Genomic DNA, 16,980 nt, shown 5'->3' on the forward strand with positions numbered 1-16,980 from the left:
AGGTTTTAATAACGTGTTCTGGGGTGTCAGTGATCGCTACATCCCAGAAACACTGGCTCAGGCAAAGGTTGCACCAAAAGCACAAACTATATAAGAAAATATTGGTAAGTGAGACTTCATAAAAATTACACTATTTTTGCTTTGCAAAGAGCATTGTTAAGAAACTGAAAGGACAAACAATAGTCTGGGAGAAAATGTGTTCAAATCATAATCTACCAGATGACTTATATGCAGAATATGTATATACTAGAGGCCCAGTGCATGAAATTCGTGCAAGAGTAGGCCTTCCTTCCCCTGGCTGCCGGCACCAGCTTCCCTCTGGCACCTGGGACCTGGCCTTCCTTCGCAGCCCCGGCTTCATTCAGAAGGTCTTCTGGAAGGATGTCTGGTCTAATTGGCATATTATGCTTTTATTATTATAGATATATAACTCTCTCCAAATACAATAACAAGCAGACAAAATAAAAAATGAGCAAAAAACTTGAACAAGCACATCAAACAAGATAGATATATGGCAAACAAGCACATGAAAAGATTTTCAACATCATTAATCATTAGAAAATACAAATTAAAACTATCCTATATAATAAAAGGCTAATATGCAAATTGACTGAATGGCAGAACAATGGGTCGCTATGTCACGCAATGACCACCAGGGGGCAGACGCTCAACACAGAAGCCGCCCCCTGGTGGTCAGTGCCCTCCCACAGGGGGGAGCACTGCTCAGCCAGAAGCCCTGAGCTGGGCTCATGGCTGGAGGCTGGCAAGTGCAGCAGTGCTGGGGGGAGCCCCTCCCGCCTTTGTGGCAGCGCTAAGCTGTCAGTCGGACATCCCCCGAGGGCTCCCAGACTGCAAGAGAGTACAGGCCAGGCTGAGAGACACCCACCGTGAGTGCACAAATCTCATGTTCCAGGCCTCTAGTAGTGAGATAACACTGTATGGCTATTCAAATGGGCACATACAGGCACACACAGAGCAAAATTTAAATAAAAAAAACACAAAAAGAGCACTTGATGATATCACGTTTGTGAGGATTCAGAGCAACTGGAACTCTCATACATTGCTGCTGGAAATCCACAATGATGCAGCCACTATGAAACACTGCTCAAGTCAAACAGTTTCAGATAAAGCTACCACATGCCCCAGAAATCCCATTCCTAGGTATTTAGCTCAGAGAAATGAATACTTACGTTCACACAAAAATCTGTACACAAATGTGTGTGGCAACATCAGTCATAATTACTCCAATGGAGACATCTTATTGTCCTCCCTCAGGCAAATGGATAAAACAACAGCACAGCAACAGTAACTGTGGCACCTCTGACCCAAAGCAACACTGCTTATCAGTAAAGAAGAAACAAACGATTTGAAATGAGTTAAGTTCTGTCTCTTCATCACACGAAAGATCTTTTGACGTTTTTATACCCAGTACCTACGAATGAGACCTTATTTGGAAATGAAGGCATTTAATTAATTGACATAGGGGCATAGTCGAGTAGGTGGAACCTTAACTCAGTACAGCCGCGATCCTTATAAAAGGGCAGCCATGTGAAGACAAAGGCACACAGGACAAACCCCATAGGGTGGCAAAGGCAGAGGTTGAGATTATGCAGCTAAAAGCCAAGGATCACTAATGGTTGCTGGCAAGCCACCAGAGAAGCTGGGAAAGATTCCCCTGGAGGTTTCAGAGGGCCTGTGGCCCTGGCCGGCTTGGTTTCATGCTTCTAGCCCTGAGCTGTGAACCAATCATTTTCTTTCGTTTTAAGCCACCCAGTTGTGGGTACCCTGTTGGGAGGCCCTAGAAACCAATACACTGCCGGTCACACACAATAGCATAATGAGTCAAAATGCATTATGCTAAATGGAGGAAGCTGCAAGCATTGTGAAAGGTCTCACGATTCAGACCCTGTTTGCAAGCTGACAATCGAACCTGCCACAAGCTTGAAGATGCTGACAGAAGACAGGACGCTCCTGGGTCGGAGAGAAAGGACTTTATTACTCACAGCGTAGCAACTGGCACGAGCTTTGTAAATGGAATTAGTTCTTCTAGCCCCCAACCCAGGGGCACAATGCCCAGCTGGATCCAGGTAAGGAAATACAGTGCAGTGTGTCTCTGCTGAGGGATTCCACCTTAGAAAACTCCCAGTCTTGTCAAGGGGCACCAAGCAATCCTGCCCAACCTTTGCCTCACAGGGAGACCTGATCTGTATGATCCTGCTCAGAAAATAAATCTGCCCTCGGCCTCCGAGGCGGCGGCTACTTCTATCTTAGCAAGCAGCCTTGAAACAACCATAGCAGAGAATCTCGAAAAGATAGTCTGGAACACAGCTGTCACAAGACACGTAGAAATATAATGGAGAACTGCCTCCCAGCAGAAGCCAGTCTCCAGTGATTACATGCCGTAGGAGGGCATGTGGGCGACATTCGGGAAAAGGCCACACCAGTCTGACAGGTTACAGACAGGTCAACGATTCTCGGGGCTGAGGGTCGGTCAGGATGAGGGAATCTTTTGATGTGATGGAACTGTCCTTTGACCTGAGTGTGGCAGTGCTTCTGTGAATCTATATGTCAAAACAAAAGCTAATTTTGCTGTGAATAAATTCAAATATTAAAAAATTAACAAAAGTGAAATACTAATAAAAAAGAACGCTAATTGTGTTTAAAAAAAAAAAAAAGTTCCCTGGGTCTGAAAGAGGCTCTGTTGGGAGTCCTGAAATGCTGCTTTCATTTAAGGGATCAGTGGTTAGAGGCAGCCTGAAATGAACCGTTTACACAAGCCTAGGAAAGTTCATGTACACAAGTCCACAGGAAGCACACACAATAAAGTCTTTGAGAATCAGAAGACAAACATTAGCTTTTAATGTCTGGTTCTGACATTTGCTCAATTTAAGAGGAGTAAGTCTTCAGGGGAAATGGTTTTCCAATTGTGCCAACTTTCAATTACTTTCAAGCAACCAATTACATGATCTATTTCTTTAAAAGATAAAGTTTTGACCTGACCTCGCTGGCTGAATCAGAACACCAGACTTTTGCTGCCACTGTGAAGGCATTTTTCATTTTAGAAATGAAACAGAGTACTATATTACACCTGACCTCTTTTCCCATCACAAACCAGGCCATCTGTGCTGAAACTCATCCCCTACCCCCAGTTTTAATTTATTTTCCAATAGTCTTTTTTCATAAGAAACATCACCGTTTTTAATTCTCTCAGACCCTATGCTAAAGCAGAGCTAATGCTTTAGGAAAACTGTTTAGAAAATGGTTAATTAATATCATAAGACATGTTTTTGACCTCCTATTTCCAAGCCTTTTTTCAGGGAGTAAATACAGTGTGTAAATTAAGCTACTTAGGTCAATAGATAGAGTAGCTAAAACAAAAAAACACCATTAAATGTTGCTGTGTTTAATTTAGCACATAAGTCTAACATATCATCTATGATTTGTTTTATAACCACAGTGATTAAAGCAATTTCCTCAACCTTGTTGGTTCCTGAAAGAAGGAATAGAAAATAACAACAACAAAATAATAATAATAATAATAGTAATAATCCTACTGCACTTAGGAAGTCACCAGGAAACAGTGGGTTACTTCCTTTTGATCCTAGATGCTTCCCCCAAATCTAACCTTTTTATTTGCCTCTAGGTTCTCTGTGGATGCAGACTTCCTTAGGTTGCTTGCAGTTCATCAAGCACACCCCAAAAATATAATTTCTATATGTCACCTGTTTGCAGCCTTAAGCTAACACAATATAATGTTCTTTTGTCATCCACTTGTTGGTTCTTTATAATATTTTTATGTTCATACCCACATTTTTCATTAAGCGGCACAACATTTTTGGCTATAACAAGATTGGGTATAATTAAAAATGCAAATAACTTAGAAGGCAGAATTGCTCACATGACCAACTATGGCCAGGCCCCTTTCTAGTTATGAGGAAAGTTTGGTACTTCAGTTGTCTGAAGATGCTCTGAGCAGTCATGGAGATGGGACTCCAGGTGTAAGGCTTTGCTTTCTAATCTCACTGCTCTGAGGGAGAGACTAGAATAAACAAATGTCTTACAGTGAAGTAGAATACTTCCTTGGAAATCGAAATTAAAAGAGTAGTGAATTCTTAGGAAATTCCTATAAAAAATTTACAGTCAGAAGCCATGGTTTCTTTTCTTAGATAAATGATGTTTAAACTGAAACCTGCGAAACAAGTCATTGCCATTTTCAAACACAGTTAAATTGGAGCAGTTGTCCTGGCTGCCACTTCAAAATTTACCAATGGTTTCACAATTCCATCCGACAGAACACAACATTTGGTCATCGCTCTCAAAGTGTTCCATCATCTTCTCTTACCCCTTCCTCCGAGTTTAGGAAGAAACTAGTTTAGACTTGGAAAATGATATGCTCTAGGCATTAACTAGCTCATAGTTACTTCCATGTTAGGTTTGGGAATTGCCCTTCTCTCTTTTCTCTAGAACCAGCCAACTAATTAGCTTAGCAAAATTATCTTCTCTGGAACAAAGTAGAAATGCATTGCTTTACATTCTTATTTTAAAAATTGTTTAATGTATTTTGAGAGAGAGAGAGAGAGAGAGAGAAATGTGAGAGCAGAATATCTACCATCTGCCTCCTGCATGCCCCCTACTAGGGATTGAGACCTCAACCCCAGGCATGTGTCCTGACCAGAATTGAACCAGCAACTTTTCAGTGCATAGTATGACAACCAACCAACTGAGCCACACTGGCAGGGCTATTTTACATTCTTATGGTATAAAAAGAGGACAGAACAAACTACATCTCTATAGATATATTTATAAATATAAGCAAGATGTCTAGGTAAACATACTAACTGTACTTGCTAAATATTCAGGCAGTAGGAAAAGTAAGAAGGCAGTTAAGGGTTTATTAAGACGTCTTTATAAAAATAGTCTACCTCCCTTTACAAACACTGTTTTGTTTATTTTGGAGAACAATTCCCTAGCTTAGAAAATCTCCCTATTCCACTCTCATATTCAGCAGTGATCGCAAAAACTGCTTAATGAGAGACAACTTTTCCCTGGTCTTTCCTTGACTATCTTCTTTCCCCTCCTCTCCCTTCCACTCTCCTCCTCCCTTTTTCTCTCCTCTACCCTCACTTCCCTTCCATACCCTCCCTCCTCTCTCTTTTCTCTTCTCCCACCCCCCTCACCCAATATTGTCCTGTCCTTAATTGGGAGCAGAGCAAAAAGAATGTCAAAGTGAGAAGAAGATGCTTTTATTCATTTAATCAGTGGCTACTGAGATCACATAGTTCCAGGACTGCAGCTAAGCCTGGTTGGCCAGGAGGTGGAGAAGATAAAGGTGGCTCCCACCTCCCTCCAAGTGCATACAGTTTAGCAGGGAAGGCAGAAAACCATGTAAATAATAACAACAAGTGTGATGCACGTTATGGTTGGTACTCTAACAGAACAAGCCATTGGGGTACAGAATAAGAGGACTTTACCTAAGCCATGGGAAACTGTGCTATTTCTGTGCAAACACGGGACTTTGATCTTACTAAATTTCTTGAAAGACTCTGATTGCAAGGTAACTATTAGATTTGAATGCATTCACCATTATAATTTGACAAATTCCTCTGGCTATTGAGATTTTGTAGCCTTGTGGATAGTTGTTATAAAACTAAGCATGATGAACAAAGTATTCTTGAGTGGTATTTATGCAATCCGAAGAGGGATGATTTATATCATTATTTTTTAAAATTATGAATAAGCAATGAATTTTCTTTGGTCTCATTTTAACTAGTGTATTATTTTATCCAGGAATTCCTTTGCTCAAGTTATGATGTTGAGCCCAGGGAATAAAATGGTGGATAAAATATGCATTGTCCTTGCTCTTGTGGGCATTTGGTAGACAAGTAGAATTAAATTCAGTTGCCCTCAGGCATGAAATATATCAAAGAAGTGAAGGGATTTTAGTTTGGATTTCCCAAAAGTAGAGTGGAAGACAAAGCTTAGGATGCTAGAAGTTTATCCCAGGAGGAAGGAGTGAGGGAACAGAAAGGGTGAGACTGAAAGATTGCTAATGTGGACCAGACTGTCTTGATCCCACAATGACCTGAGTTGAAAGTGCAGAATGCCTCCAAGAACTTCCCCCTTGAAAGCTGAGAGATGGGTCTATTTATCCACTGGTTCCCAGTGTTGGAGGGCTGCTCCCTGGGGGTGCAGGGGGGTGGAGGCGGGGGAGGAATGAACTCTCCCAGATGCTTGTGCTGTGTTTTTGAGAGCAGACCACAGGAGTTCCAGCTTTGTCTCAGAAGGACACAGGACAAAATGCAGAAAGACATCTGTTTGCTTGGAGACTGACACTAAGGTGAATCTATGAGCCCAGGGAAATGTCGCCTGCAGCTGCATTGAGACAGAAGCGCAGGGCTGAGGAGATGTGAAAGAGGCCCAAGACATCAACTCCAAGAGACTGTCGAAGGCTGTTTACCTGATGCTGAACAAAAGCATCAGGATTCAGGTCTCCAAGAGAGGAAAAAAAAAATAGTAGAATGTAAATCTGCTTAATTTATCTTATAAAATTGGTCTATGGATGAGATCCAACCTCCCAGTCATTTCTCTCCATTAGTCATTTTTAACTTGAGTCCTCAGTTGGCAACACCCAAATAAAATATTTTGGTCCTTATAGCTTTCTTTCTCTCTGTCCTAGCTCCCTTGACCTCCGGTCCCAAGGCCTTATGTTGTTTGAGAAAAATTGACACTAGGATAAAGGAAACACATAGGCATGAAGCTACAGATAGAAACAAACAGATTAATCACATAGTCCTTGCCAAGGAACAAGAGGGGATATTTTATCTAAGATAAAAATATTCTTGTATTTGAATAGTGTGTTCTAACTCAGCACCAGCACAGTCTCGTGCTGTTTTTCCCTCAATAATAGTAATGAGTTTACCTTTATCATTCCACACTTTACCCTGTATACTTTTCGGCCAGTCACAAGTCTTAATGAAGGGGTGTAGATGAGGGTGATAACTTCTGCACCGGGACCAAGGTCACAGATATTTGATACATAATATTCTGTATAAGTACTAGTATGATTAAAATATCTCACAATAATGTTTGTAACTTCAAAAAAATGTTAGAATCTTAAAAATTTGGGAATCTGTTTTTTTACAATGTTTCTGTAAGTTTCAGAGTCCCCCCCAAAAAAAAACAAATTGTCAGCAAACATCACACAATACATACCACATAAAAAATGCATGAGGTAGAAAGTATAAATAAATGATATAAGAAAGTTAAATCAAGAAATATCACTGCCCAAAACAGATAAGTAGATTTTGTTATAATAACCTTCTAAAAATGTTTTATAACCCATAAAGAGGAAATCAATCAATTGAAACAGACAACAAACTGACACAGTTATTAGAATTAGCAGACAAGGCCATTGAAAATTGTAAACTGGCCCAGCTGGTGTGTCTCCATGGTTGAGTGTCGACCTATGAACCAGGAGGTTACAGTTCAATTACCAGTCAGGGCACATGCCTGGGTTGGGGCCTGCAGAAGGCCGCCAATTGATGATTCTCTCTCATCACTGAGTTATCCCACAGTTGACAGATACTCTTTTTCTATATCTCTCTCCCTCTCCTTTCCTCTCTGAAATAAATAAAAAATATATTTAAAAACATTATTAGAACTATATTCCAAATGGAGCAAGGTCAGTATTGGCATATCCTTGTGTAAGTGTATTCTTAAATTTTGTGCCCTAAGACACACATATCATGCCTCACCCAAGCCCTGGTCCTGATTCTAGATGTTCAAAAGTTAAGTTGAGACATAAAAGATGCAAAAAACTAAAATCAAACTTCTAGAAATAGAAAAAGCAATGTAGGTGTAAGATGGAAAAAATATCCTTTTCTGAGTCTAAGTTTATACCACTCACCATATGACAGCCAATAAGTTGAGTGACAAAGTGTTGGGGCAAGGAAAACTACTTTATTTGGAAAGCCAGCAAGCCAAGAAGATGGTGGACTAGGGTCCTAAAGAACCATCTTAAGAAAGTACAGACTTCAGGCTTCTTCTATGTCAAGGGAAGGGGGAAACAGGAGGGGCAAGAGGTAATTGGTGACTGCAGGCTCTGGGCGCCAGCAGGGGTCCAAAGAAGATTGTGAAACTTCTTTGTTCTTTGTCTATCAGTTAACTCTGGTTGATGTGAGTCTGGTCACCAGGTTCCTGTAAATCTTTGGTAAACAATCATTATTTTTGCACATACTTCTCTTATCTCCTCAGGAGAGTCACTTTCTGATAAGGAGCTGTTTTTATAAAATGCAATCCACAATGATTAGCATGTCTATATGAAAGACTAAGCAGAAACTATTACCCTGAAGGCCATGGGAACAAAGCAGGTTGAATAAGATGGAGTCAAAGAGGCCAAGCGTTTTACAGTTACACACTGAATGTGATTAATGGCAGATTACATAGGACAGAAGGAAAAAATAATGACATCAAAATCATAATAGAAATTACCCCAAATAAAATAATTTTTAAAACATGAAAAGAGAATCTGTCAACTGTGGGATAACTCAAGAGGCTCAATATATATGTAATTGCAAAGAAAAGGACAGTAAAAATATTTGAAGAGTAATGGTCCCAAAATTGCAAATTTGATGAAATTATAAAATTATGTATGCGAAAAGCTTAATCTCAAGCACCAAAATTATAAAGAAAACTACACCAAAACACATCATAACCCAATTGCTCATAACCAATGATAAAGAAAAAATCCTAAGAGCAGCCAGAAGAAAAAAAATATTATGCATGGCATGATAACAATAGCAACGGTGTCCCAGGAAACAATACAGCCTAGTAGATAGTGGAAGAATGTGTTAAAATTACTAAAATTTAAAAGAAGAAAACTGTTTCCTGGAATTCTATACTCTGTCAATATCCTATATAATGAAAACCTAATATGCAAATCAACCAAACAGCAGAATGACCGGTTGCTATGACACGCACTGACCACCAGGGGGCAGATGCTCAATTCAGGAGTTGCCCCCTGGTGGTCACTGCACTCCCACAGGGGGAGAGCTGCTCAGCCAGAAGCCTGGCTCATGGCTGGCGGAGCGCAGCAGTGGTGGCGGGAGCCTCTCCCACCTCCGCGGCAGTGCTAAGGAGCAGCAAGAGGAGTGGTAAGGAGCAGAGCAAGCAGGCGGGCTGTAAGGAGTGAGGGCTTCGGACTGCAAGAGGGCGCAGGCCGGGCGGAGAGACCCCCTACCCCCAGTGCCTCTAGTATCTTTCATAAATGAAGACAGACTAAATACTTTTTAAACAAACAAAGCTGAAAGAATTCATTATATACCGTCCCACAATCCCAAAAATGTTAAAGGAGGTCCTTTAGGTAGGAGGAAAATAATACCAGGTGGAAATTTCTGCATAAAGAAATGAAGAGCCCCAGAAATAGTAATTATAAAGAATTGTTAAGGATCTGAGATTTCACCCTTTTTGCAAGTTAATAAGTTAGCCTTCCACAATTTCATGGGTGCTGACAGGAGATACAAGACTCCTGGGTCAGAGACAAAGAACTTTATTACTCATAACGCATCAAGCAGCCTGAGCTCCATGTTCGTGCCAGGTCTCCAAGACACCAGGTCCCACGTGATGAACCTAGCTAGATATAGGATGCACATGGTCCTTGGGTCACAACTAAGAAACCCTGAATTTAGTAAAATACAAGTTTTCTCTTTTGTAAGAGGCTGCAAGAAAATCTGTCCAAACTATGCCCAGGAAGAAGACATTATCTTTAGTATAAAAGACAGCAAAAACTCAAGCCCTCTGTCCCGGGGGAAACTATTTTAATCTCATGGAAGGCTGTTCATTATATAAACATCCTTGGAAAGATAGGCTGAAACAAAAGCTTTCATGCCTTTGCTCACAAGATGTTCAGGCATATGGGAAACCTGTTAAGAATTGTCTCATAATAGTAACTAGGTGAGCAAATACACAAGTTTATTTTTTTATTATTTAAATGTTTTTATAAGATCATGGACTGTTTAGATAACTAACTAATAATAATAATAATCCTATAGAATAAAAGCCTAATATGCAAATTGTCCCCTGGACCAGTAGTTGGACCGGGAGTTCGACCTAGAGTTAGACCAGGGGGCGGGGCCACTGGCAATGGTGGTGGCGGCGGCGGCAGGCAGCTGAGGGAAGTAAGGTTCCCCAAGCCGGCAGGCGGCAGCCACTAGGGACCCTACCTGTGCACAGATTTTGTGCACTGGGCCTCTAGTCTATACATATAAAAGCCTAAGCAACCAGTCGACTGTCTGGCAGCTATAATGCACAATGACCACCAGGGGGCAGACACTCAATGTACAGGCATGGAAACAGAACAGACTGATGAATCTCAGAGGGAAGGGGGAGGGGAAAGGCGGGAAGAGATTAACCAAAGATCTTACATGCATACTAGAGGCCTGGTGCACAGATTCGTGCACTAGTGGGGGTCCCTTGGCCTGGCCTGCGGGGATTGGGCCAAAACCAGCTCTCCGACATCCCCCAAGGGGTCCCAGATTGCAAGAGGGCAGTTCTCAGGTGACACAACCCGGAATTGGGTTCCCTCCTCTCTGGTTCCAGGTGCGAAATCCAAGAACCGCAGCTGCCAAGTCACCGCAGCTCAGCAGCTCCTGCATTGAGCATCTTCCCCCTGGTGGTCAGTGCGCATCATAGCTACCGGTTGGAGCATCTGTCCCCTGGTGGTCATTGTGCGTCATAGCTACTGGTTAGATGGTCAGACAGTTGCTTAGGCTTTTATATATATAGATTGTTTTTATCAATGTTGTTTTTATATCATGTCTTTGTTGTTATTATATCATTTGTTATTGTTTATTTATTAATCAATTTATATATTATTTTCATATACATTTTACTAATTTTCTTTCATCTCTGACACTTCTATTATAAAGAAAGGGCAAATAGCAATATTAAAATATTTCTTCTAATTAATTTCCTTTCAATGTGCACAAGCCTGTGCACCTGGCCACTAGTAATATATAATATTAAAAGCGTAATATGCTAATTAGACCAGACGTCCTTCTGAATGACCTTCTGAATGAAGCTGGGGCTACGAGGGAAGCCCGTGTCCTGGGTGCCTGGTGCCAGAGGAAAGCCAATGCCAGCAGCTGGGGGAAGGAATGCCTACTCTTGCACGAATTTCATGCATTGGGCCTCTAATAATAATAATAATAATAATAATAATAATAATAATAATATAGTAAGAAGTTTAAAACATATGTAAAATGGAAGGCAAAAATAGCAAAAAGCTCAGGAGAAAAGAAGTGCATGATAAGGTATTATATGTGGGCTGTTTAAATGTCACTTGAAGGCCAACTAGGGTAAGGTAACAATACATACTATAAATCTTAAAGCAACCACTAAAATAACAAAGAATTATAGCTAATAGGCCATGACTGTTTTGGGTTTTTTAAGGTGGAAGAAATAAACACAAAGTAAAATAAAGGGTATATTAAGAGAGTGAAAAAGAAAACAGAGAAACTACAGAAAAAATTAATGAAATAAAAAACGAATTCTTTGAGATTTATAAAATTAATAAACCTCTGGAAAGACTAAACAGCAAAAGTAGGGAGAAGAAAAAATTACCAATATTAGGAATGAGAAAATATCCCTACAGATTCTATAGAAATAAAAGAATAAAGAAATGTTATGAATAACTATATGGCAATAAATTCTTCAGTTAAGATGAAATAGACAAATTCCTTAAAAGACACAAATGACTAAAACTCACTCAAGACAAAACAATCTGGACAGTCCTGTACTTATCATGAAATTCAATTTGCAGTTAGAACTTTGCCACAAAGACAACTTCAGCCTGAGAATACTTATCTGCTGAATTCTAAATTTCACCAAATAGTTAAAGACTAAATAATACTGATTATACACAATAATTCTGGAAAACAGAAGAGAAGAAATTTTTCCCAACCCATTCCATGAGCTGAGCATTATCCTGATACCAAAACTAGATAAAGACTATTAGAAGAAATGTACAAATCATTGGCCCGTGTTGCTCAGTGGTTGAGCATCGACCTGTGAAACAGGAGGTAATGCTTTAATTCCCAGGTTGTGGGCTCTATCCCCAGTGGGGAGCATGAGGGAGACAGCTGATTAATGATTCTCTTTCATCATTGATGTTTCTATCTCCCTCTCCCTTTCCTTTCCTCTCTGAAATCAATAAAAATATATTTAAAAAAATTTTAAGTACAGGTCAATATTCCTTATGGATATAGAGGCAAAAATTCTATTAAAAACTTTTCAATTTGAATCCAACAATATATTAAAAGAATTATATGCCAAGCAGTTTTTCAAGGAATACAAAGCTGGTTTATTATTGAAAATCTATTAATGTAATCCACCATATTAATAGGCTGCCAAAGAAATGTGAGATTATTTCAGTTAATGCAGAAAAAAAACATTTGGCAATTTTAACATGCATTACTGATTAAAAGTTCTTAGCAAATTAGAAATAGAAGAGAACCTGCTGAAGATCATATACTTAATACCTATAGCTGACCATGCTTAATGCCGAAAGACTGAAAGCTTTTTAAACAAATTCAGGAAAAAGTTAACATAGTTACTCTGGAAACTTCTATTCAACATTGTACTGAAAGTTCTAGCCAGTAGAATATGGCAAGAAGTAGATATCAAAGATCTCTAGATTGGAAATGAAGTTAAACTGTTTTTATTTGCAAATCTAATAAGTGAGTTTAGCAATATTTCAGGGTATAAGAAAATAAAAATCAATTACAATTTTATATTCTAGCATCAAATATTGAAAGTTAAAATAGCACTATTTACAATATCATAAAAATATGAATTACTTAGGGATAAATCTGACAAATGTTATAAAAGTGTTTTATACTGAAAACTAAAAACATTCAGAGATAAATTAAAGAAGCCCTAAATAAATAAAGAATTATGCTATGTTCATGGGCAGAACACTCAATGTTGATTATCTGTCAATGCTCCCTAAATTACTCTATAGATTTAATGGAATCCCAATTAAAATTCCATTAGGCTTTTCTATAGAAATTGCAAAATTGATTCTAAAATTCATGTAGAAATGCGAAGAACCTAGTCTAGCCAAAACAATTTTGAAAGAGAATAAATTTTGTGAACTAACACTACCTGCCTTCAAGACTTGTTATATACCTACAGTAATAAAGACAAAGTGGTATTGGTGTGTAAAGACAGACAAATAGGTCAATGAAACAGAATAGAGAGAACTCCAATAGATGTACACGTATATGCACAACTGATTTTCGCCAAGGTGCAATGGTAATTTAGTGGCAATAGATTGTCCTTCCACCCTGGCTCATGTGGCTCAGTTGGTTGGAGCATCATCCTGTACACCAAAGGATGATGGGTTCGCTTTCTGGTCAGAGCACATGCCCAGGTTTCAGGTTTGATGCTTAGTTGAGGGCATGTGCAGGAAGCAACTGATTAACATTTCTCTCTCATGTCGATGTCTCTCTCTCCGTCTCTCTCTCTCTGAAATCAACTTAAAAAAATGGCAAACCTTAAAAAAAAAGATAGTCTTTCCAACAAATGATCCTAGAACAATGGATACCTACATATAAATAAATGAAATAGCTCCATACCATGCAAAACATACACACACTCACTCAAAGTATACTGTGGACTTACATGTATATCCAAAACTCTAAAACTTCTAGAAAAAAATAAGAGAAAGCCCTTGTCATCTTGCTGTGTGAGGCAATTCTTTCTTATATATGATACCAAAAGTATCCTATCTAATAAAGAGGGAATAGGCTAATTGACTGCCATGCTGTTGCAAAGATGGCGGTGCCCACAACCAATAAGGAGGGAATATGCTAATTGACTACCACCCTAAAAGATGGCGGCACCCACAGCAAATAAGGAGGGGATATACTAATTGACTGCCATGCCCTCAAAGATGGTGACACCCACAGCCACAAGATGGCGACACCCAGTCCCCTCAGCCCCACTGGGGCAGCAGGCACACAGCACAGCCGGGCCCGCCCCCAGGAGGGTCCGGCTGCTCCATGTGCCTGCTTCCGGAGTCCCCAGTACCCTCAGTCCCCCAGCCACCCAGGGCTGGCCCGAGGCTCAGGTAACCAGGGCTGGCCGAGGCTTGTGCTGCTGGCAGTGGCAGCAACAAAGGTGTGATGGGGGCATCGCCTTCCCCTGATCACCGGGTTGCCTCCTGCCCCCTGAGGGCTCATGGACTGTGAGAAGGGGCAGGCCGGGCTGAGGGACCCCCCTCTCCAGTGCATGAATTTTCATGCACCAGGACTCTAGTGATACATAAAGAAAAAAATTGATGAAGTGGACTTCATCAAAATTCAAACTTATGCTTTTGTAAGTCACTATGAGGCATGCTTCAGAATGAGAAAATGTTTGCAAATCATATAACTGATGAAGGACTTTATCAAGAATATATTACAGCCCAGCTGGTGTGGCTCAGTGGATTGAGCAACATCCTATGCACCAAGAGACTGATGATTTGATTCAGGGCACATGCCCAAATTGCAGGCTCAATCCCCAAGAGGAGGCATACAGAAGGCAGCAGATTGATGTTTATCTCTCTCATTGATATTTCTCTCATCATTGTTTCTATCTCTCTCTCTCCCTCTCCCTTTCTCTGTCTAAAATCAATAAAAACATATTTTTAAAAAATATATATATTTCCAGCAAAACATTCTCAAAAGCTCAATAATAAGAAAACAAAACCAAATTAAAAAAAAAAAGAGGGCAAAAGATTTGAATTGTCACTTTGCCAAAGAAGATATAAAGATGGCAAATATACACATGGAAAGAAAGATGCTTAACATTATTAGCCGAGAAATGTAATCTAAAACCATGAGAAACCCCTATACACCCTCTAGAATGGCAAAAATACAAAAACTGATCATACTAAGTTATGGCCCAGATATCAAGGAACTAAAACTCTCATACATAGTTGGTGGGAATGTAAATGGGATACAATCAATTACTTTGGGAAACAGTTGGTAATTTCTGAGAAAGTCAGTTCTACTATGATTCAGCCATTCTACTCCTAGATATTTACTCAAGAGGAAAAAAAAAAAAGCATATGTCCACACAAAGACTTGTATATGCACATTTATAGAGCTATGTTTATAATAGTTAAACAGCTGAAACCACCCAAATTTCTATCTACAGGTAAGTGGATTAACAAACTGTGGCCTGTGCACACAGTGGATTTCAGTGTCTTAGGGCTGCTATAACGCAATACCACAGACTGGGTGGCTTAAACAGCAAGCATTTGCTTTTCACAGTTCTGGAGTCTGCCAAGGTGCCAGCATGGTTGGGTTGTTGGTGAAGGTCCTCTTCCTGGTTTACAGATGGCCATTTACTCCTTGTGTCCTCCTCAGATGGTGGAGAGGGAGGGGCTCGCTCTCTTCCACCCACAAAGGCCTTAATCCCATCATGGGACTCCACCCTCAGGACCCACTTACCTCCCATATGCCCCGCCTCCTACTCCCATCACATTAGGGCTTCAACATAATAACTTTGGGGGTGAAGGTGGGGGTAGGCAGACACAAACATTCAATCTATGGGAACTGGCCATCATTAAAACAGAATAGGTAAATTTCAAAGTAATTATGCTGAGTGAAAGAAGCCAGGTAAAAAAATACATTGTATGATTTAATTTCAATCGCATTTGAGGTCATGTTTATGGATTCAAGGGCATGTTAGGAATGATCCTGAAATTTTGGGGGTGATGAATATGCTCATTATTTTAATCACTAGAGGCTTAATGCATGAATTCTCATGCATGGGTGGGGTCCCTCGGGGTGGCCTGCAGGGATCGGGCAGAAACCCACAGTCCAACACCACCTGCAGCTCCTACCTGCCATTCCCGCTCATCCCGGCCCCACTGTGCGTGCCCCGGGCTCGAGCGCAATCAGTCCCAATTGGGAGAGCCCTGCTTTTGGCACCCTTACAAGAGGAGTGGCTTGAGGGATCTGGATGAAACCGGCTCTCCAACATTCCCTGAGGGGTCCCAGATTGCGAGAGGGCACAGTTCATGCTGAGGGACCCCACTGGTGCATGATCAGGGCCAGGGAGGGACTGTGGAAGAACTCCAGGGCATGTCCGGCCCATCTTGCTCAGTCCTGATCAGTCAGAACCCAGTAGCAAGCTAACCTACTGGTTAGTGGTCAGTGCATGTCATGGAGACTGGTCGACCAGTCGACTGTCTGCCCCCTGGTGGTAAGTGCATGTCATAGCAAGCGGTTGAGTGGCCTTAGCATATTATGAGCATATTACACTTTGATTGGTTGAACAGTCAACTGGTCACCGGACACCTAGCATATTAGGCTTTTATTATATAGGATGTTGATCTTTCACTGGTATAAATGTATGTTAGTATTTAGCAAATTGTATACTTTAAATATGGGCAGTATATTATATGTCAGTTAAAGGTTAATAAAACTGTGTTGTTGTTTTTTAAATGGCTACTGATATCTAATGCTAAATTTTTGTCTAGTAAGGTTTCCCCTTCACTCTCCTATCAGCACTGCAGGGATTGCTGCCTCTTCCTCAGTCCGAGTAGCACTTCCTCAGTCTGAGTAGCACTTGCCAGTCCTTCTGCACTTGACTGCTAGTAAAACTTACTGTTCTTTCTAAGCATTTAAAAAAATGTTAGTGTTTTTTTAAATGCAGGATGAAATCTGCCTAATACTAACTGGCTTTGGTTATTAAATTTCTGGGGAGTATTATGCCCAAAAGATTTTGAAGTCTGATTTACTTGACAATTATTTGTATAAGGTGGCAGGGGAAAAGGGAGACAGGACTGACAATAAGATGAGACAATATGTAAATGCAGCAAGTTGAGTATTTTTTTGAACCATTGTGAAATGCATTTGTGTATTAAAAGAACCTTGTCTAGCCTGGCCAACGTGGCTCAGTGGTTGAGTATAGACCTATGAACCAGGAGGT

This window comes from Eptesicus fuscus, chromosome 2 (genome assembly GCF_027574615.1).
Source record: "Eptesicus fuscus isolate TK198812 chromosome 2, DD_ASM_mEF_20220401, whole genome shotgun sequence".
NCBI lineage: Eukaryota > Metazoa > Chordata > Mammalia > Chiroptera > Vespertilionidae > Eptesicus > Eptesicus fuscus.